Source organism: Phalacrocorax aristotelis, chromosome 21, assembly GCF_949628215.1.
Source record: "Phalacrocorax aristotelis chromosome 21, bGulAri2.1, whole genome shotgun sequence".
In the NCBI taxonomy this organism is placed as follows: Eukaryota; Metazoa; Chordata; class Aves; order Suliformes; family Phalacrocoracidae; genus Phalacrocorax; species Phalacrocorax aristotelis.
Genome location: NC_134296.1, coordinates 3,725,508 through 3,748,287, shown reverse-complemented (window position 1 = coordinate 3,748,287; position 22,780 = coordinate 3,725,508). Strand labels below are relative to the sequence as shown.

The window sequence follows — 22,780 nt, the reverse complement described above, 5'->3', positions numbered from 1 at the left end:
TGGGCACTGTACAATGTACAGATTGATGTATTGTACAATATTGTGCAATAAATGTACAATAAATATACGTACATTTGATGTGCAACATGTACAAAGTGCACGTACAAATACAAAACTGTTTTCTAGCGCGGGGCTCAAACTGAGTGATTGCTTCGTGTCCTGGTGTGGCTGTGAGATGGCTCTGAGGTGTGTGAGCTCAGCTAAAAGGTTTACTGTAGTAGCAAACATACTCCCTCGTGTCCTCTTAGTACAGCAGCAAAACATTGGATTTTTGGGAATGAGTTTCCAAAAACAGTCGCCAGACTAAGTCTCAAAGTGGCCTTAGTGTATCAGAGAATAAATTTGGGCAGTTGTCATCTGCCTGTGTGTCACCCTGTTTCTGTTGTGGTCTGTTTTCACTCTGCAAAGCGTGAAATTAACTCTTGCCTGTGGTGCTGAGCCGGATTACTGACTTTGCTCACCTCTCGATGTGAGCGATTCCTCCGAACACCTCCGTCTGCGGTTTCGCTGCTTCCCGGGGGCAGGGAGGATGTTGCAGTAAGTTCTCCACAGCAGGCACGGTATTTAATTACAGTTAACTTTGCCTTTCTGTACTCCTTTAAAAATAACTTCAAGGGTTTGGAAACTGGGAATATGAAATTTTGTCTGCCTGACACTTCATGGAAAGTTGAAGATTGGCAAATTGAAGTGACCTGAAGCTGTGGGAGGAGGGTGGAAGGGCTGAGGTGACAGGAAAGAGTTTGAGCAGCGTCCAGCCCGCCAACCCCCGCCTCCTCCAGAGTACGGCAGCCCACGGTGTGCAACAGGTCAAGAACAACTTTGGAATAACTTCAAAGTTGAAGGGGTTTCTCTTAAATCTTATTCCTATGTCTTTTTTCCCCTGATCACGATTAGATGCATTTTCTAAATTGAAAACAGTAAATATTGACTGGACATGTGCCCAGAGAAAGTCACGGTGCCAATTAAGTGGAAGTATTAATGGAAGTAGTAAGTTGATGGAGAAGGCTACAGTGCTTCTTTTGGTGGGTAACTCTTTATCAAGGCTCTGTGGTACGGGAAAGCTGCTTAAACAATAGCTGTCTTCAGCACTGGTGGGCAAAGAAATCACAAAATAGGTATCTGAAGCAAGGACTTAGTTTTGTTGTATGTATGATGAAGCTGTATCTGAGAGAATTGAGGTCACAAAGCTTTGTCACTGAGATTTGCAAGCACTTAGGAAAGGGTGAAAGGATGCTTTTATCCTTGCTCAGAAGTGAGTCCTGCTGCAGGCTTCTGGCAGAATGGCCTTGTGCCTTTTCTGAGAGCCAAACGCTATTTCTTAGTTGGGCACCTGCGAAAAGCATCTCTGACAGCGCTGCAATAGCCTTGTGAAACTGCAGCCGGCCTGCAAGAGGAGAGGCTGCCCAGGGCTGATGGGGTAGGGGTCTGATCAGCTGTGAGGAAGAGACAGGCTACTTCAATTCTAGGGTTGTCTGTGGTGTGGGAAACTTCCCCTTTACCGGTGCCAGAATGTGGGAACTTTTCTAATTAAGGGTTTCTCACCACTCGGTCGTAGCGGAGAAACCTGCCTGTGGTCAGTTCTGCACGTCTTGGGTTTTCCCTTCCTCAGCTTCTGGCACCTTTCCTCTTTTTGCCTGGTGATTTTGATCGCTGGTGCTGCTGAAGCTGCTCACGTATTTAAAGGTGTCTCCTGATAAGGTTGCTGCTAAGCTGTCCTCCACCCCTGGAACTCCTTCCAAGAGCAGGGTTGTAAATGCTCGGCTGGGCTGGCAGCGCTGCCTCGTTCCTTCTTCAGTCTGATTTCGGGTCTCTTTGATGTCAGCACGGTGTTTAGTTCCTATTTTTCTTTCAATCTCACTGTTTGGACTCTGTTCTCAAAATACAACCTCCATCTCCGAGCTGCCAGTCCCAGCTTTTTCTGTGCAGTTCTGCAGCGTTTCAGACAGCTCAAAAAATATAGTTTTGAATTAGGTACAAAACAGGCATTTCCTGGAAGAAACGAGCGTGTTTGTGGGCACGGTGCCGGTGCGGGAAGCTGCATTCCCAGTATTACACCTGGTAAGTGTTTGTCTTGAGCTGTGGGACTGGTCCGAGCTGGGACACACTGTTTTTTAACAGAGAGCAAATGCTGGTCCATAAAGTCATAGAAGATGCCCCCACCAGTAAACTCTGTGCAATGTGTTGTTTTATCACATAAACTTAACTGCCCACCATGTTTATTATAATTTAAACGTGAACTTTGTTAAGGTCTGAGGCTTTCATACTTCCTGCTCAGATCACCGAGCTGAGCCCTCCGGGTGTGAGGCGTGCACAAACTCCAAATGAAATCACCGATTTCTGCAGGTAAGCAGGAAGCGAGATGTGATAAGCCAAAGGAGAAGGAAATGCAAAGATAGAATTAAAGATAAAGCCTCTCCCTAGGGGGTGGATGTGCCACTCTGTAACACTAAAATTAGGCAGGAAAATAAACCCCAGTGGAAAGCTAATGTGAATAAGGGAGTGTAGCTGGCAGGTTGAGGTAATGAGAAGGATGTGGGGAGGATGGGAAGCAGTAGAGGAAAGGGAGATCGGTTTCTGGCTTTTGCCAAAGCAGATGGTGGGGCTTACAAAGAGGTGGTGGCTTGCCAGGGTTTGGGGGGAGGCTTGGCTCTGTGCTGCCGTCCAGGCAGCCTCCGGGATCTGCTCACGTAACGTGATCGCTGGGACCCGTTTGGAGCCTGGGAATCGGCTCAAAGCCCAGTCCAGGAGCCTGATGTGGACCTCTGCTCCTTGATCGTACCCTGGCTGCTCCATTTCTCAGAACATATCTCATATAGCACCGGCAAAAGCCTACCTTCTAGATTGGTGAGCATCTAGAGAGAGTATCAACTTAATGTAAACACAGCTTAATGCTTATAAGCAAAAGCAAGTCCAGAAATCGCAAATGCTTTGCGAATCCATGAGGTTTCTTGGGTTTTAGGGGCACTTCTGCACAGAGGCTGCAGAATTTGGATATATTCTTTTTGCTGCTTCACTGTGAAGTTAAAGGCAGGAAGCAACAAAACAATCTGTGGCCTAAAATATCAAGCTGCATTCAGGAGGTTTTGCCAGTAGCAGTAAGGGATGAATTGTGTTAAAGCCAAATCTGCAGAAAAAGCTTTTTATTTTCATCTATTGATGTGAAAAGACTGGATCTTTGTTGATGAGAGGGGAAACTGAGGCTGCTGTTGAGCCCCAGATTGTATATGTAATCTTCTGTAAGTGTATCAAGGAGGAACTTCTGTTGTGAATTAAGACTTTTTTGTATACATCTGTTGTGGGAAAGGGTTGGGTTGTTGCTTCACAGAAGCCACAGCAAGTGTTCTAGTCAATTTGCAGCAGTTATTACTGGTGAATATTTTGTTTGGTTTAGGAAATGACATGGCGTAATGGCTGAAGACTTAAAGGAGCTTCAAATAGGCCAAAAGCGGTTAGAGTCAGAAAAATCATTTCTATTTCAAAGAAAAAGTGGGGTTTCATATTTGTTCTTGTGCAGCTGGATGATTTAAAGAAATGATTTGCTAGTTCTACACGTTCTCCGGTATTGTGAGAGTCCGGCTGCAGCCTTTTGTCCCGCCGCGTTTCCATTGGGAAGGGAGGTCCCGCGCGGACGGTGCAGCTGACTGGGGGAAGAGAGGAATTTCCCTGTATGTAGCAGAGAAAAGGCTGTTAGTGTGTCTGTCTGTTCACAGGTGTTTTGTTATCGCATTATGTGTAGACAGGTCTTGTGATTAAGTGGCAAGTCCTGCAGTGTCTGGCTGAGATAGTGGCAGGGAACAGCGGCTCGGCTCCAAGGTCCAGGCTTCCAGGGTTGTGTAAAGGTGCAAACAAAATATTTCCCTGTCTTCTCCTTCCCTCCTAAAAAGGAACTCGCTTCTGGTGCATTCGCATAAACCCGGGCTGCGTTAGAAATCACAACTGGGTCTTTCGCTCTTCGTGGTGCTGTGATTAATAATCTCGCCCACTTTTAAACTGTCTTCTGTTCCACACCCTACTGTGCAAACAGCTAAGCAGGACAGATCTCTCTAATTAGATACCTGAATGCTGCTATTGCTAAGCATATTAGTGCCATAGGCATTAGGTGTGCACCGGCTTTTTTTTCTGTGAATTGTTTTCTAAGCACTTTTTAAATAATTCAGGAAGGCTGCAGTTATTGGCAGTGACTCTTAAGCGTTTATGTATCTGTGTGATCTTCTAGTTCAGCTTTGGAACATTTTACTTGCTTGCGTTGGTCAGCGTGATTCTGTGATTAGGGTTGTGTCTGGGTTTTTTCGTGCTGTGAACTCACTGTGGGACCTCAGACAAGTCACATTAGCCGTGCCCTGCTTTGCTCACCTAAGCCATGGGTGCTGCCTCTTTTCCTCTGTAGAGGAAGACTTGGGTTTTGTGTAGCACTCGGGGCTTGCTTGGCCCACGCATGAAAATCTTGTTGTGTTGGTGGCTTCCCTTTCTTTGAAACTCTGTTGGGAGAGTTTTGCCCTGCTTCCTTCCAGACACGCTGTGTGCGCTCTGAGGTTTCCATGCCGTGCACGCAGAGGGCAGCTGCCCGGTGCTGCCTGCTTTGGTTGGCAGCAAAGATGGTTAGAAGCTGAAGGGAGGCGCAGCGATGCTGCGGAGGGTGTGTAAGAGCTGAATTAAATGGGTAATGAGTCAGGAGCAGATGTGAATTGGCTGAAGTGGTGCAGCCTTCGAGCAAAATGCTCCAAGGGCAGCATGTTGGATAGGAATATCTCTGTGAACTCTGAGTAAAAGTGTCTTAACTGTGTAGGCAGTGACTCAAACCCTCTGTGACTGGCCCGATAACATGGGTGGGTGTCCAGGCTGGGGCGAATTCTTCTGGCTTCTGACCTCCCACCAGCTTTCGCCCGGGCGCCGAGTCCTCCAGTGTCCTGGGACTTGCTCTCCAGGGAGTGCCGACATGTTCATGTCAGATGGAGGGTGAGAATGCATTAGCTTAATCTGTGCTTTGAGAGTTTCTCAGCAGAGTGCTTTGAAGTGCCAAACAGGTTTTGGAAATATCCATGTGCTCCTATGGGTTACCTCAAATACAAGCCTGAATTGTGGGCTCAGATATGGTGTAAGGAGCGTGAGGTGGGTCAGGATGTTAGGTGAGGAGTGTTAGATGGGTCAGATCATGTGGAGGATGCTGAGGATGTCGGAACCAAGCCAGTTATCGCCCACTGACGCGTGCCAGGATTTAAGTAGTTGCAGTATCCCCCTGTGTCCCAGGGGGCAGGAGCAGGGCTCCCAGGGTCTTTTTCCGATTGCTAGGTTACGCTCCTTCCCAGGAGCATCATTTTACAGCTCTTAGCATTTGCAGGGCTCACGGAACTTTTGTGCTCTGCCCTGTCATGGGAGGAACAGCGAAATGCATCCATGATATGTGGTTTACTTGTTTTCTGTGGCCTGAGCAAGACTGGCTCAAGAGCCGGCTGGAGTATTCCAAACAGCTGTAAGAAGCCTGAGGACCAAGAAGGTGGTTTGTGTTTAGGGTGCCTGCAGGAGCGGTTTGAGCTAGGCACTGATGGTTCGGTTAAAATGCCAGGTGCAGTCTTCAAATTTGCATCTTGAAGACTTCAGGGCTCACTTTATTGATGCTGGAATCAGCAGCGGTATTCAGCATGTTCGTGCAAGGGGGTTACTCTGTGTTTACTGTGATGGCAGAGTGCATGTTTGTGAGACTTGAGTGGACTGAGTGGATGTTTGTGAGACTCCCTGATGGCTTTTTGATCTGTATACCCCAATTTATTATCCTACCATTGAGCTGTGTGTAGGAATTTCAGGACCAAAACCACAGCTATGCATGTAAACAAATATGGGATATCTGAGTGATGAGATACTGACATTTCCATAGCCTCGTTCCCCTTTGCTTCTCTCTGCAGTCCCGAAGCTGAAGAAATGTCACAGCAGATTTGAGCACATCCAGAGCGCTCTGTGTTTTGAAGGCAGGAGCTACGCAGAGTTCAGCTGGATGCTGACTGTTTAACAAAGAGGTTTTGGCACGTAATAATGAAATTTGAAGGTTACAACAAAGCTTGTCCAGCAGTTAGCTGCTGAGAGCGGTGGTCTTGTCCTCCCCTGTTTTCTTTCCCTGATATTCGAGTTGCTGTGTGGCTGTGCCAGAGTGAATCACTCCAGCTGGCTGATCTAACAGAAAACTTTTGTTTTGCGAGGCTGCACAGTTCCTAGATCCAATAGGAGGGAAATGGCAGAAAACTGCAGGTGTCAGTACGGAGGAGCATGATCTCCCCTTCCCTTCCCTCTTCCTTGGAGAGCAGTTGTCCTGCAGTAATTCGTATCTGCATATGGGCTGCCTAAATAGCATGTATTTATGGAAGTGGAGCTGCTCAACTTGGTGACGTGGGTCCTGCGCTACTCTGGCTGATTAAGGCTGTTTGGCAGAGAACTGAACTATCTAAAGATGAATGTATGAAACAGCCTTTGATATATTAGGGGCATCTGAGCCAAGAAACAGTGCTCATCCAGTGGGTTTTTTTTAATGTAATGCATTGTTTTACTGAGATGGTAGGAAAACAAGCAGGATATAAAAGAGTAAGTGAAAGATGTGAGACAGAATAGAGGTAATACATACAGATTACACCTGCATTCATCCAGGCCAAAAGGGAAAGCCCTCTCCCAGCTGCACTTGGACAAGGTTAAGACAAGTTCCTGGAGGCTGAACTCCTTCCATCGTAGTGCCCAGAGGGGCTGCTTCGCTGGCCAGCAGCAGATAACATGTGTTAATGCCTCAACTCCCATGTGAGCCCTTGGCCTTTCGTGAAGAGCTTACACTGAGCTGAATTCAGGCTCTGTGTGCAGCTCTTTGTGGGGACTTGATGAAGATGATCCTTCTGCCATTTTAGAGAGTGCTTGACATCTGGTGGGTGAGCTTTCTGGTGGGTGCTCTGCTGAGCTTTCCCGGCACGTCCCGTAGCCTTCCAGGATGTGCCATCCACTCCTCTGCTCTTTTCCGCTCCACGGATACAGCTGCATCTCAGTAAGGCTCTGGCTATGGGAATCGTTTCAAGGTGAAGTGTCCTCTTGAAATGAAGAAGCTGCATTTAAATAGGGATGATGGCCATTTCCTCTTGTCATTGACACTGGGTACGAGGTCCTGCCCAATGCTGAGATGGCACTCTTCCTGTCCCAAAGAGCTCACTCTGAAGTACAGCTTAGTCATGGAAATGAGATAAATCCTATTTCACAGAAACTGGTAAAAATAAAACTGTTGAGGATTGATTTGTTTCTATAGCAACAGACTGGAGAAGCTAATACAGCTGCTCTCTGCAGAAGGGAGAAAAACAGAAATTGAAATGTTAGTCCACCTGGGACTGTAGCTGTTGGCAAAAGAAAGATCTTCGATAGACTGATGGAAGGGTAAAATCCTTAATTAAAGGAGGGCAGGAAGATGTGAGCTGCGTTTGGAAGGAAGTTGGTGCTAGAGTGTGTGAACGTGTCCTCTTTTCTGTGCAAAACCTGGAGAGCCTGCGTTATGTCCTCCGAGCTATTTATATCCTAGTTCCCAAAGGACTGCTTTCTGAACTTGCTGCCACCCTCTCACGAGTGGGGAAATGCCCTGCTTAAAGTAAGGCAGTGCTTTAATGTTGTTCAGCACATGGGCGTTCATCACGTCAGGTCCACGTTTTTAAACCTGAATTTAAAATAACTTTCCTGCAGTGAATCACCACGGCTTGTTTGAGAAATGTTCAGGGTTTATCAGGGAATCTCTTCGGTGTGTGAACTGGGAGACAACCTTTGAGAAGTCTGGATGAATATCTGAGCTGGATTTTCCTGATTACCCTTTAACTCAAACTGAGTATGGAGCTGGATGCTCCATTACGATGTGTGCCAGGGCAGAGTTTTCCATAAACGTTTGTATCCTGGAAGAAAATTGTGTAAAGCACTCAGACTGCTGGATAAGGTGCTTGAGTTTAAAACTATTTTTATCTACGCAGCGTGTAGATTTTGTAGGTTTTTAATTCACTTTTGCCTAAACCAAGAGGTGTAGCAGACTAGTACATAGTGGTGGCTGTTCTCCCCCATGGTTAGTGAAGGTGACCCACTTAAATGTTTAGGAGACCCTAAGACGCCAAGTGCTGAGACCACGTGTGTACACGTACGTTCTTGATGACATATCCCACCTTGCATGGCTATTAAGTGTTTCAGATTAAAATCAGTAAATACATCTGAAACTAGCAGGATGTTAATGAAGTTGCAGAAACTGCTTTTAAAACAGGAGTGTCTGTGCAAGGCTTTTCCTGGGCTCTCTGAGAGAGTCTGTGTTATTTAGCTTAAGGAAAGTTGGAGCTTGACTTGATGTTGTTTAGGTTTGGTAAACCCAGATTACATTAGCGCTCTTCCCTTGTTATTTAAACACCCGGTTTCTTTTAAAGGGAAATTAAATTTAAAAATAAACTCCAAGCTTTTTCCAACTAAAAGGAAGTGTCTGGAGTGCTGCATACTAAGGAGGCAAGAACACAACCTTGTCTAAAAGCGAGTGCCATAAATATTATGTAAATACATTATCTCATTAGATTTATATCTAATCCTATTGCCTGCTGTTTTTCAGACTCCTAGGGCAAACAAGGCTGAATATGTCATAGGTGGTCTTATAAATCTAATATTGTAGTGGGTTGCAAATTAGGTGAAATGACTTTTTGCCTCATCCTAATGAAGACACTATGAGAAATCCTTTCAAGTTTGGCATCATAAAGTAAATTGCCTGGTTATAAAATGTAATCTGATTAAAGAAGCCTAGTGCCTGGTAAGGCTTGGAGCCTCCCCGTGCAATGATGCACATGGGCTCCCCAGACCCTTCCTTGCTGCTCTTACTTTCAGAAGTCAGCACAAGTTTTTTTAGGAAGCAGGAACAGGATTATGATAAAGCCTTGAACTCTGGAGACTTCAAAGCTTTCTGTTCTGGTCTTGGTTCTGTTGCAAGGATTGTGACGTCCATCAGATGACTTAAAGAAGGGACTATATGTCCAGTGGACTTCAGGTTTTTTGCTAGTACTTCTTTCCAGTGTTTTTTCAAGCCACGGTTTCTCACTGCACGGTGTTAAGTCTGATGAAGTGTTGCCCATCATGTAAGAGACGTTTAAATGACCTCGATTCGTCCTGTGATCCCCTGTGGATGACTTCTGGTTGTCTCGGGGCGTTGTTAGTAACTACGTTTGCGTGATTTAAAATTACTTGCGTTCCGCTTGTGACATTGGGCTCTCTTTACAGCCTCATTTCAGCCTGGTGGAGTCTGAAGCCGTATGTCTGAACTCCTATGGCTCATCTTCATTGAGTTAGAAACAACTGAAAACACAGAGAACTTGGAGGACATGCATAATTAGTGCTGGATTTGGCAGTTCGGAAATATTTCCTTGAACCTCAACGGGAATTATTTCACAAAGAGTGAAACAGGATGTGTCCTTGACATTCCTTTTCAATGAAAATAAAGACTTAAAAAGAGCATTGGTTAAAAAACCCGAACTGGTGTCTTTCTGATCATCTGGCTTGAAGGACGTCATCTGAATGTGGTGTTCGGTGTCTCTGCTGAGGTTAGTGCTGGAAACCGCTCAGCTGCGGGGGAGCTGCTGTAGAGTCCAGCCCAGCTTTCCTGTCAAGCCTAGAAATGAGAGCCCAAAGATGCTATAGATTCAAAGTATGACTTCAGAATGACTTGGAAGAGAAGCAAGACGCTGTTTGCTTTGGTCTTCCTCTTATTCTTGCCACAATTATAGTGCCCGGCGTTTCATCCTTGTGAATGCGATGTCTCTAACCCAGGCTACTCTCATTACGCTTTAACGGTTTCCCGTGTCCAGAAGTGCGGGGCGGTGCAGCGCGGGCTCTGCTGCCGGCTTGTTTGTTGGCATCATCTGGAACGAGTCTTTCAGATGCAAAGATAAATGGGGTGAATGTCGGCTTTTGAGGCAGAGTTAACAATTAGAAGAAATTTAAATCTTGAAGTAAAGTTTGAATGTTAAATGTCGCATTTCAGTTGTGTGTGCATAAATATATAGTTAGTTGGGTTGTGTTTTTTTCTTGTGCGTTGACCGTAACTGTTTCACAAGACTTGAGTTTTCTGTCTCTGACATAATCTCAGTTTCAGGTAATTAAAGATTCTGGTTTTCTCTACAACTCACTCATGCTTGGCTTATGCTTTTTATTCTAAACTCCGCAGGAAAGTTGGGTACAATTTAATGGTCTTCAGTGCTGCTTCAAGACAGCTATGCAGAGCGGCTCTCTGAGAAAAGCGAGTTTGTGCTTTCCATGTCAGAAGCTGTCAGTGGTGGCTAAGCTTTTGAAGCCATCTGAAATGCCTTAGGATCCTGGTAGTCATATGGGTATAAGCTGTTACAGCCAAGATGTAATTATTTGCTGGGATAGAGTTGCAATGACCCTGAAATTGTTGAGGTAATGGAGAGTTTTATTCCTGCATGAGTTTATAATTTAGTAGTCTGACTTGCATATATACATTCCTCCTGTACATTAAAAATGTTAGGCTTGGAAAGGCTCTGCCACCAAAAGCAGCTGCTGGCTGGGAGAACTGTATTTAACAGAGAAAATGCCCAGAACTGTTTTTGTATGCTTTCAAATAAGTGGGCAGAAATATTTTAAGGAGTTCGAAGCGTACTATCTTATGTTGTGTGTGTTCCCCAGAGAAAATGTGGGGTTTTTTTCCTGGTGAGGGAGAGGGGAAAAAAAAAAGCTGTCTGCGGCTGGCTTGTCGTCTTTGGCAAAATCAAATCTGACAGGTGGATAAAAACAGAACTGGAAGCTTAAGGTGTACAGTGAAATGTGTGGGAAAGAGCTCGCTTTGCTGCCTGTGCCCTTATTTATTCGGTTTACCAGTGTTAGGGATGTCAACAGATGTCTCTGCCAGCTCCCGAGAAGCGGTACCTGCCCTTCTGGCCTTCCCCACAGCTCTTCTCAAGCGCTTAGCGGGAAAGGGACCTTAGCATTTAATACGTATCGTTTGGCTGGCTGACTTACACACTCATATTTTTCAGCTCTAACCTTATCTCTGTTCTACAGATAGCATAGACAAGTAATGACAACTTTACAGGAGCCGTCTCAAGATCCGGGAATAATTTACTGCCTTGGCCATTCACTCTCATGCATGCTTTCTAACAGGACAGATTTCACAGATGCTTCTAGAGTCAAAGGATGTCCTTTTTAATTTCCATCCTACTTTTCTTAAGCTTTCTTAAGAACTGTGTTGTCTTGTCTTAAGTTGATGCTTTCTTTGTGTGCTTGACGCGTGCCAAGAACGAGGAGGAGCTTATCGCAGCGCTCCGTTAACGTGACCGCTCAGGTATGTCCTCAGTGTTCCCATCCGAGCCACGGCGGGGTCACTCTTCCATTTGCCCTCTTACCCTTACTGTCTGCGCTCTCGTCTCCCTGTTAATTGCATTTTGGGTGTCCATTAAAAAGCTCACCAAGCAAGAATGTCGTCTGGAGTCAGTGCCGTGGTATGTAGTTGCCTTGTTTGTGTCCCACATTGTTGCCAGTTAATTTCTTGCTCAGCCCTGTCTTTCTGTAGCCTTCAGGGACTCCTGATTAAGCCGGAGTGCTGGGATTTGATACATGCTTAAATGGAGCTTTGTGGGTGGAATGGCTTGACTGCTGATGTGGGTTGTGTTGAAGGACAAAGTCTGCTCCAAATGCTTAAGTGGAAGCTTTGTGGCAGCTCTTAATTCTCCAGTCCCGTGTTCCCTTCCTTGAGGGCCTCTTCTCCCATCCCATTGCACTTGGTCTTCATTATCAGAGCGACTAATTTCCTTTTTACTTAAGCTTAACATTTCTCCCTGCTTGTCTTGATGGACTGGGATTGGTGCCCTGCAAGGCTCTCCCGAAGGCGTGCGGGGTCTCTCCCTGCATGTGCAGTGCCCTCTCCCTGTCTGTCTGAACAATTCAGCACTTCAATGCCAGCAGAAATTCAAAGCCGTCACGTCACCGATCTTGGCAATGTCACAGGGGAAATAGGATGTTGTGTGAGCCCCCGTCTCATTTGTGCTTTTAGTCTCCCTAAGGCAAAAGTGCACTCTGGACGCAGTTATTGGTACAAAATAATTGCATTTGCTTTTTAATTGATGTAGGGAAGGGGTAATTCAGTCTCCGAGTCTTTGTTTCCCTGGCTCTGCTTTACTTGGCCTATTTACCTGTTTCTCGTCTGCTCCAGGTCAGACACAAGCGCCACTGCTCAGTGTTTCGGGCATCAGTCCTTGGCAGCAAGCAGTCTCAAAAGGAAGAACCTGCTTTGCTGTGCAAATGAGCAGACTGGCATGGTTTCACGATGATAAGCGTGAAGTGGGGACAGCTTTGCCTGGGCTGGAGGGCACGGTGACCAAACGGAGCATCTGAGCTTGGCTGTCATGGGCTGGAGCAGGGAGGGGGCAGATATCCGAGCAGTCTGTCTGGCACTGAGAGATGGGGGAAGAGTTGGAGGTGTATTTATTTTCTCTATAGAGCGTATCTAAGACTTAACCAGGAGGAGGGTGTCCATGTTTAAAGTACGCACCTAGAAGCATAAACAAAAGGTGAAGGCTCCCTGCTAGAAATCCCAGATTCCCACCGAGATGCGTTTTGGATCAGATCGCCATGGGTGCTGGAAAACAATAGTAACTTGACTTGCTCTAATCCTGTTGATCTCATCTGACAATGAACATGCAGCTGTTTTGCAGAGCAGACAGCTAGCAGAGGGCGACACATTTTCTGCCATCCCAAGACACTTAACTGGTGCATCAATTCTCCCCGTGCAGGGGGAAGGACAGGCAGCGGGAATGAAATAGACCCTGCCAGAATTTTTTTGCACAGGTTCCTTTGGCGACGTTTTTACTCCAAGCTCGGACCTTTTGTGTGCCTGTCAAAAGGGAACAGTGCAGATGGACATGTACAGTTCAAGACACGATGCTCTATTCCCGTTTGCTTGTCGTGTCTCTTGGGATTCTGTAGCTTGTTAAATCATCTCACAAAAGAAAAGGGGGAGGGAAGATTCAGTGCGAGGTTGCCAGCTGTAGCCAGCTCAGTGCTGCAGTGTGAGATGCTTGGTATTTTTTGATTAGGAATTTGTGGTTGCCCAGGCAGCTTGCTTCCATTTCTCTGGAAGTGCTGGGGGAGGGAAGGGGAAGGGAAAGCTTTGCACCTTTCTAAGGGATTGTGCTTCAGCACAACTCGGGAGCCTGCACCCTCTGGATGTGTCCGGCTAATTGTGTCTGCATCTAATTTTTTTTAAATACTATGTTTTCTCCCACTTGGTTGCATCTTCTCTAGCACTGTGGAAACAGTAGAAAGAAACTGTGGAAACAGCTTCAAATGAAGAGTGAGGAGTGCTTACCTTAGCAATGCTGCTAGTTCCAGTTCGCAGTTCTGTGATATTGTCAGCTCCAGGCTGTTTTATATGACTTTCATAATGCTGCTCAGTTTATTGAATTTCTGCAGGAATGTTTTGCTTCCTTTTGCTCATATTCCTTCAAACCCCATTTAGTCAGATGCAAAAGAGGAGAATTCGCTGCAAAATTGATATTTAGTAAATCTCATTAAGAGGTTTGAAAGCATTTTGCAAATGTGCAATTTCTGTCCTCTTAGAGGTCGGTTCCTCACCTCGAAAAAGCAAGGCAGCTTTTCCAACTTCATGTAAAATCCTACATCTGTGTGTTGGGTGGTCAGGGCTTGCTCCCTGATGAGTGCAGGCACTCCAGTCTGAGGATGCCGCTATTGAGGTACTAGTGGAGAATGCCTCTCGCAGTCGGTTTTGTGGGTTAGAAGCTAAATTCAAACTCTTTTTAAAATTACTCCAGTGAGCGTTTTCCCTTCTCTTTCCTTCTGAAATTTCCTCACCTCTTCTGAGCTTTGTCTTCAGTTGCACTAAGTGCCGAAGTTGTCGGGCATGGTAGTGTTTGTGAGCTGAAAATGTGAAGGACCAGTGGGTGATGCCACTTTGATATTGCCTTCCCATTTTCCCTTCTCTTCCCCTACCAACATGCTGCCCTTGGCCCGTGTGTGGAGAGGGGGAAGCCCCTGACACCAAACACATCAGAAACCAAAGCTCCTGGCCACTCTCCCCTGGAGACACTGCTTGGCTTTCTCTGTCTTGATGACTGAAATTTTTTGCACTTCTTTCAGGAAAGCTTTGTTTAGATCTGGCCCCAGTAGTCAGTGCCAGCATGTAGAGCCCGTGTTGTAGGTGAACTCTGCTCCATTGCATGTAATCAGCTGGAAATGCTCCCGTAATGGGAGCAGATTGCAGAGAGCGAGTGTCTGTAATGCTTTTAAGAATAAAGGGCAGCATATGCACTCAAACCAGACCTGTTTTTTTTCCTTCTCCTGCAGCTATTTATTTTGCCTCCTGCTCTGAGGGATTCTTTGATGTAGCATCACATGCACGTGTGACCCATCCTTTCTGTCTCCCATTGCATAATGCAGGTGACAGAGCCCACTGTTACCCCCCCACCATACATTAAGGTTAAAGAAATGCATTCCCACTGCCAGGAGCCATCTGTAAGGCTAGGGCTGTCCTCTTGCTAGTGGGGAATATTAGCTTGGATGGATGCTTTTCTATTAGCAATGCCAACCCTATCTTGTTCCTTTACGGTGTGAGCCTGCAAGCCCAGAGGTTGTCTTGTGCCGACCTGAAACAACCTCCTCCTGGAAATGGGGAGTGGGAGTTGGTAGGCTGGTTTTGAGAGAGAGGTGAGCTTACCTTTTGCCTCTTGCAGTTCCTGAACCGGTCCTTCACGGGGTCGCTGTCACTTGTGCAGCTTTCCTGCTGCCTCCTTAGCCGGTCGCTGCACTCAGTAAGGAGCGGTTCTGCGCTATTCATCAGGAGAAGGAACGATTTGGCTTATGAGAGGATCAGTTGCTGCACGGTGTTGCCCTGCTTTGTTGAAATGCTGACTTTTTCACAGCACGCTGCTATCCTTAGGCTGGCTGAACTGCCTGTCGGTGTTGGGCAATGAGGCTGGAGCTGTTAGCGATCTTTGTTCGTAACTATTGCTTCACACTGAAAATGAGTTGGCAAAATGGAAGCTCTTGAGGGGTGGGAGCTTGGGGTCTCGCCCTGTGCCTGTGCAGAGGGCTGGGCACGGTCACTGGCTGCCGCTGTGTGTCAGCCGACTGAACCTGAGCATTTTCACCTGAATCCTTTGTCTCTACCTTGAGAGCAAGTGTCTGAGAGCTTGGAGCTCAGGCAGCTCTCCGGCTGGGCTGTTGTGCAATGTCGGCTGGGTCATTTTCACGTGTCCTGCCCTTAAAGTCCCCACTTTTCCCCATCCATTCTGGCATCGTATACTTTAGCTCCTGATCCTGTGACTTTGAGGAAAACTTACCTTGTTAAACTGTCTTCGGCTCTAGTTTGTCTGGTGGGATATAGGGAAGGGGTTGGGCTTTGTCCTCTTAAATTTAGCTCTAGCTTTTGTGCCACACATATGCAAAGCTGGCATTGCCAAATAATTGGCAAGTGCTGAAGAATAAGCCCTGAGGCTTCCAAGGTGGGTTGGCATGAAGCTGCTTGTTGTGGTCCTGATGCTGTAGAGGAAAGGGAAGGTGTACTGGGACTTGAAATAGCTGAAGGCTTGTCTCTTCTACACGTCCCTTCCATGCATGTTTCATTTAGTGCAATAGCATAAGTCCTTCAATCTGTATGTCCTGTATGTTTGGTCTCAGTTTAGCAGCCTTAGTAATTCAAAGTACTCTACTACAGGGAAGGGTAGGGATAAAATTTAGCCTTAAATGTGATCTTAGCCATAATCCTAAGCTATTCTTTCACTGTTTGAGTGGTTCACTGCGTTGTCTATGTGTCTCTGTTAAGCTTTATAGAAGATAAATCGGAAGTCCAGTAGTTCCCACAGGCATGTGCCTTACTCCTTCTGGTGCATGGAAGAGTGTCTTTGGATTATTTTTTTGCAGTTGGGGTAGATGTGTCCCAGGGTAGGAAATATGCAGCATTTCTGTGTGATGGTGGGCACTGAAGAGTCACTTATTTTACTTGGAGTAAAAAAAAGCCCAGGAGAATTTCAGAAAAAATGCTTTTCAGCCTCTCCTCCAAGTGGTTGGATGTTATTAGCAAGTTGATCTGTAGGGTGTGTGTAGTGGTTTGGGGGAGGTGCAGTCACCAGGTCACCAGTTAAATAGCAGCAGAACCGCGTTTTTGCTTGTGCGAGGATTGAAGCGGTCCCTGGAGAGCAAGAGGAGAGGAACCAAGTGGGACGGGGGCCAAAATCCGGCAACGGCCCCGGTGCAGATGGATGCTGCCGTGCACGTTTGGAGTCGAATGGCCGTGCTGGCTCCTTGAGGACTCGGTCAGTGGTCCCCCCGCTGCTGTCGTTGTTGGTGCATGCATATGGAGGTGGTTTGTTTCTTCTGCTGTATTTGTCAAAGAGGTATTCCCACCGTCACTCCCTCAAAACACATGGATTCCCCTTTCTTGGGAAACTTCAGCTCTGCATCCCCCTGTGTAAACAGGGTTGTGTGACGGCATCACTCTAGAGGAAGTTGTTTTTCTCATGTGCCAAACCTACTTCTTTTGGTCAAAATTTTGAAAGGAAAGAAATCCAGATGCATGTAGGAGATCCAGAAGTCGTTCCAGTAAAAGCTCACCCGATTTTTCTTTGTTATTGTAACATTACAGAGCTGTGCTGTGGTTTATCCTTCCAGCCACGTCCTCTTTCCTACCAGAGAACTAGCTGAGATGGGAGATTTGCTGTCCTGTTCTCTTTGGTTTATGTAAATATCCATGAATTTTCATGTTTGATGTGATGATTAAGTTCTAGTCTCGTATTCTCACTTAACTGTCCTTCTTCAAAACTTGGGTGCCAGGAAAGTTTAGGTGTTGGTTTCCATTCAAAGCTGCAGTTGCGTGGTTAAGATTTGCTGAAGTACTGTCGAGTACTTCACAAAGATCCTGATCTAAACTTGATCCAAAATCTCTTGAAACAAAGTCCACTGGCAAGTGTGAGTTGATACTGCAGCCACTAGATGAGATGAAAATGTACCCTGCCTTGTAGAGCTGTTTGTCATATGCAAACAGACCCCTGTGTGAGAATTAAAGGGAGTTTTGTGGATACAGCTGTTGAAAACACTTACTACTCCCATAAAACTTACTCAATACACAAATATAGCTGCAAAATAAACAAATTCTCCCTATGAACATGTCCATAAATCTGGAAATTGCTCTTGGGTGAGGACACTGTCTGTTCAAGATGATCTTTTTATTCTGCAACGTCACGCTTTCACCAGGCTTCCACCGAGTTTAGTTTTCAAGATTTGTCAGGTATTTGTGCAAAGAAACGCACGCACTGGGAAACCATATTCTTCTTCATGTGCTTGAAAGGAATTTTCTGGAAAGAGCTGCCTGCAATTCAGAGTGGGGAAAAAACACCTCCAGCAGGCACTGCATTCTTCTTTGCAATGTATATACTGCATGTCTTCACCTGTTTGCTCTAATTGGAAACACAATTGTCGTTCCTTGATAGATTGACTGCCTGACTCAGCTCTGCCTGCATTTCTGTAAGGAAAGAAGGTATGTTCCGACAATGTGGAAAAATAGAGACAGTAAGATCTTGTATCGCTGCCTTGTGAATCTCTGAAAACAGCTTTGTTACCTCTGCTGTTTAGTCCTGCTTTGCATGGGCTGACACAACATTAATCCCGTAGCTGCAAGATCGAGGCTTCCGCTGATCGCAAGAAGTGAGTCATCGCCACATTAACAGCGTCTCCTCTGCAGAGACGTTGGCATACCTCTCCCGTTGTGGAAGGAGCCTGGAGTTAGCATGCTTTGTCGGCTTAGGAATGATGCTTACCAGTCTCCTGTGTCTAGGTTTGGCAGTCTAAGTGGCTGCACGTTTAATGCATGTGCCCCTTAACTTTGACTTTAACCTGTGCACCGTGTCTCAAGTATCCAGATTTCCTGGAATGGTGTGTTCAAATCCCAGTAGGATCAATTTTCCTGCTCTGGCGGTTTTGTTCTTTTCATGTTTGAAAACTGGATGCTTTGCACAGATGTTTATGATCCCAATGTTCTTTCCTTATAGGTGTTGCTTTCCTGCTCCTGTGTGTTAATTGCCAGGAAAATTTCTGCTTTGCAGCCCAGAACTAAGGGCATTTCAGTGGTGATTTTTCACACACCATAGGTGCTTTCTGGAAGGGGGAGGTATTAAAAGCAGCGTGTAAATCTGTGCTGATGCTGTAGCAGCTGGGCAGTGCTGTACTCATCGGTGTGTTAATTCTTGCGCGTGGGGTCAGTGGTCTCCCATTTCCTGTAATTTTAGATTTTTAAGCACAACAGTGAGGACACGGTGAGCTCCAGCAGGAGGAAACATGGGCAGTAATACCTCGTAGCCAGTTTCAGATGACATACTCAGCTGCCTGTACGCAGTGTCTGTGGTCTGAGGGCTGGCAGCCCTGTAAGTCCAGATCTGCTCTTTAATTTATCCGTAGTCATTCGAGCTCTGTAATCCTTTTCCGATTCGTTTTGCCATCAAGGTTTATCAATGTAACTTACAGCTTGCGGTGTGAAGGATTTTCCTCACTTCTCCCGACAGCTTTGGGAATATGCTCTGCCCTAACTTCCCTGCTTTTTTCAGCATGAAAAGCTGGTTGAGAGCTTCAGCTCTCCTGAGGTCTTGCAGGCTGTGTGATCTATGGATACCATCCTCGCTGACAATTCTTGCGTGTGTTTTTCCCAAGTCTAGAGGCACTTGAGAAAGCACATGTGTAGTATTAGCTCACATCATTCAGCTTCTTCCCTTTCATTTAAGCACATGAAGTTGCATTTTAGCCTTGTCAGTCAAGAAGACAATTTTGTTCTGAATTGATGTGAAAAAAAGAAATCAAACCCAACAACCAAACTGAAACAAGAAATCCAACAAAAACAATCTGTGCCTCTCCCTTGGTGGCCACTTGGCCTTAACAGAGCTCTTCTCCATCAGGTAGAAGGTAATTACTGTATTGGGTTGTAAAATGCTTGGCAGCATCATCGTGTTTGAAGTGCTAAATGTGAATTACTGTGTTTTATTTTTTCCAATAGAAAAAATGGAGGCAGTAATGTTGGGAGAATTTTATATAAAACAAATGCTTCCCGCATAGGACTGGAATGTGAAGTGAGACCACTGCACGGCTGGATTCTTTGCAAAGCATTATATAATTATCCTCTATATTAAATGGCCACCCACATTTTCTGTAGTATGTCTGAATTTGTTTTTGCAACTGATAAGATGCTGCAGCTGTAAAATGACGATGCTCTTAAATATTGTGCTTTTAGAGCTAACTCTGCTGCAGTTAGTGGAAAATAGCAATGAGGGCAGAAACTGGTTGTTTTTTGTCAGGTGTTCTGTGATAAGCTGAAAGCAGCCGTCAAAATTCAGCTCTCGTTGAGCCAGGTGCTGTAAAAAGTCTTCAGGCCTGAGCAGAACAGACTAGGCAGATGCATAGAGTGTATGTCCCTCAGTTTGGGTGGAGGAGTCAAGTTTGGAAGGAATCTGCTGAACAGAGAAAAAAGGGTGATGGGAAAGGCAGAAGATGATGATAGTGTGGACAAGAGTATAGGAAGAAGGCAGCCAAGGAGTTCTGGGTGGGAGCAATCATCCCAACTGCTTTCTTTATAGCAAAGAAGAATCTGGACAAAGAAGTTGAGGAGCGCAGAAGCCAAAGATCACCGCTTTGGCTTCCTTTGCAGCCTCTCCAATAGCTGGAATCTAACCGGGTTGCTCTCCGCGGTCTTCCCCGAAGCCTGCCAAGAGGGGCTGAGAAAGTATTACTTGGGATCTAGCCATGTTCTCCCCTGCCCCAGGAATACTCTGCTTTAATCTTCTCTGGTCTTGCATCAGCAATTTATTTCTGGAAAGGCTATTGTATTATCTAGTGGCTGAGGCACACAAGAAAAGGGGTCGCAGCTCCGTCGTGAGCCCTACGATGCCTTCCCGTTGGTGAGATGGGCGCAGCGCTGCCTTTCTCGCTCTACATAAATGTTTAATTGCACTTTCTAAACCTAAAGCCTTGCACAAAGCATTTGAGTTGTTTGTATTACCAGTCTATAAGCAGGAAATACCAAAAGTGGGTTGTGTTAGCACTGCAAGAATCTCGCAGCTGTATGGATATTAATAGCTGAGATGCGTATTGACTTGCTTGTAATGTACTCCGGGCAATGGACTAGGAGTTAATCTGCCTCCAGCCTTAACTGCCCTCATGACACTCTGTCTCTAGGGCATTGAACTAAGTCTCCAAACATCTGGGACCAGTTCTCAGCTACTTTAAACTTCCTTTGTGACCTTGGGCTAAGCCACTCATGTGCACTGATTGTTTCTTGTATCTAAAGGAGAGATAGTACTAATATTGTTTCATAGAATCATAGAACGGTTTGGGTTGGATGGATGCTTAGAGGCCATCGAGTCCAGCGCCCCTGCAGTGAGCAGGGACATCTTCAACTAGATCAGGTTGCTCAGAGCCCCGTCCAGCCCGACCTTGAGTGTTTCCAGGGATGGGGCATCCACCACCTCTCTGGGCAGCCTGTTCCAGGGTTTCACAACCCTCATTGTAAAAAATTTGTTCCTTACATCCAGTCTAAATCTCCCCTCCTTTAGTTTAAAACCATCACCCCTTGTCCTGTCACAGCAGCCCTTGCTGAAGAGGTCGCCCTCCTCCTTCCTATAGTCTCCTTTAAGCACTGGGAGGCCACAATGAGGTGTCCCCGCAGCCTTCTCTTCTCCGGCTGAACAACCCCAGCTCTCCCAGCCCGGCCTCGCAGCAGGGGGGCTCCAGCCCCCGGAGCATTTCTGTGCCCCCTCTGGCCCCGCTCCAACAGCCCCGTGTCTGTCCCACACTGAGGAGCCCCGAGCTGGAGGCGGCGCTGCGGGGGGGTCTCACAGAGCAGGGCAGAGGGGCAGGACCCCCTCCCTCGCCCTGCTGCCCGCGCTGCCGGGGATGCAGCCCAGGGCACGGCCGGCTTCTGGGCTGCAACAGCACATTGTTGGCTCCTGTCCAGCTTTTCATCCCCCAGCACCCCCAAGTCCTCCTCTGCAGGGCTGCTCCCCATCCCTCCATCCCCCAGCCTGGGTTGGTAGCGGGCGCGGCCCCAGCCCAGGAGCAGGACCTTGCACTTGGCCTTGCTGAACTTCAGGAGGTTCTCACAGACCCACCTCTCCAGCTTGTCCAGGTCTCTCTGGATGACATCCCGTCCTTCTGGCGTGTCAACTGCACCGCCCAGCTTGGTGTGATCTGCAAACTTCTGAGGGTGGACGCGATCCCGCTCCACCGCATCGATCAAAATGTTAAACAGTACGACCCCTGAGGGACACCATTCGTTACCAGAACTTGTTTGTCCCTTTTGTCTTTGTGTTGAGTACGCAAATACACGGGGTAGCAATGGCCTCTGCTGTCTGATCTGTGCACGTAAGAGTACCGGGCCTGATGTCTCTGGGTACTTCTGTAATGCATACAAGTGAGACTATAACTCGGCTCTGAAGGCTCATCTTTGACTTGAAAACGCTGGATTGTTCTTTAGGTGGCTTGGCCTTTGCTCTAGTCCACTGCCCCAGACGATTTTTGTGAGTAAAGTTACCACAGTCCAGGAAGAAATAAATGGAAAAGCAAGAGGACAAATATGGTCTTGTTTAAAGGAACTATTGGGTTTTATCATGACCTAAAGCAATGTGCTTTATTCAGCAATTTTTACAAACAGGAAGCTTTATTTAAAAAGCTACAGCACTTGTTGAATCATGGAGCAAGAGAAAACTGAGCACAAGAATTAGTTTAAGCAGAGCAGATTTTGCAATTTTCGGGGGTTTTCTTATGTCCTTACTGTTCAGTCTTAACTGCCTTAAACAGATATACCAGAAATGTTGTTAGAATCCTTCCCTGGTGCAGCAAAAGGGAGGTGAAATCTAGGTAATCGTTTGAGAAGTTTGCTTTTCATAATGGAGACTGCTAATGTAAGAGCAACCCCACTCTTTCACCTAAAAGGGTTTTTGGGGATCGGGGAGAAAAGCAAGCAAACAGTGGTGGTAGTCGAATTGGCTCCAGACCTTCTCTGAGCTTTATTGGAGCTTGTATTCACAGCATTCTCCTTCCTGTGCTGGGATCTGTTTTTCTGTTTAATCAGAAACAGCCCAAAGTCACACTGTACATTGATAGTACTTGGCTTTGTGCTCTGCTTCTCTCAATGCTGTATTTCCATTTTACAGATGGGAAAACTGAGGTCTGGAAGTAGAGCTTTTCCTGAGGCTACGTAGCACAGCAGGGAGTAAAGCCCTCGTGGCTTCCAGAGTTGTCATCTACACCCCAGCTTGCAAGGCTTGAAGAGTATCGCAGTGGTTTGGCATTAGGGTTTTCTGCTTTTTGTTCTGTCTTGTCTATTTTTGCCAAAGGCAATGTTTATACTGCCCTGTTTTGAATTACTTCCCCTTTGCCCTGTAAAATCAGGGCAACAGGTCTGTAAGTAGGTATTGTTAAGATTAAATGATTCAGGCTTCTACCACTGAATGATCTCACAGTGTCTAAATAAGTCCTCATCTCTTTCTCATTTCATGTCTCATCTGCAAGGCATTGGAGGTAACATAATCTAGGTGGAGATGTGAGCCCTGGGCCGTGACGTGAGCATCTGTGCCTTAGCACAGCAGGAGGTTGGCGACTTGAAGGGGAAACCCCTCTGAAAGGGATGGAGCCTGCCTAGCTCCTGCCTACTCATCATTTTCCTGCAGTGATTTTTGTGTCTCCTTAAAACCCACTTACTTGATTCTTAATGTATGATTTTTATTGTTCTCTGTGCTGTGAAACGTGC

General features: G+C 46.2%; 1 protein-coding gene and 1 long non-coding RNA gene across 12 annotated transcripts in view; one reads left to right on the top strand and one right to left on the bottom strand.

Annotated features, from left to right (window-relative positions):
- Window positions 1-22,780, top strand: part of ANKS1A (ankyrin repeat and sterile alpha motif domain containing 1A) — a 111,315-nt gene that overhangs the window by 3,317 nt on the left and 85,218 nt on the right. The gene's annotated exons all lie outside the window — the stretch shown is intronic.
- On the bottom strand, window positions 9,978-15,149 carry LOC142067186 (uncharacterized). Its single transcript, XR_012663924.1, has 3 exons — window positions 14,711-15,149; window positions 13,346-13,519; window positions 9,978-12,529 (listed from the first exon to the last, which is right to left on the bottom strand). It is a non-coding gene; the product is annotated as an uncharacterized LOC142067186 (long non-coding RNA).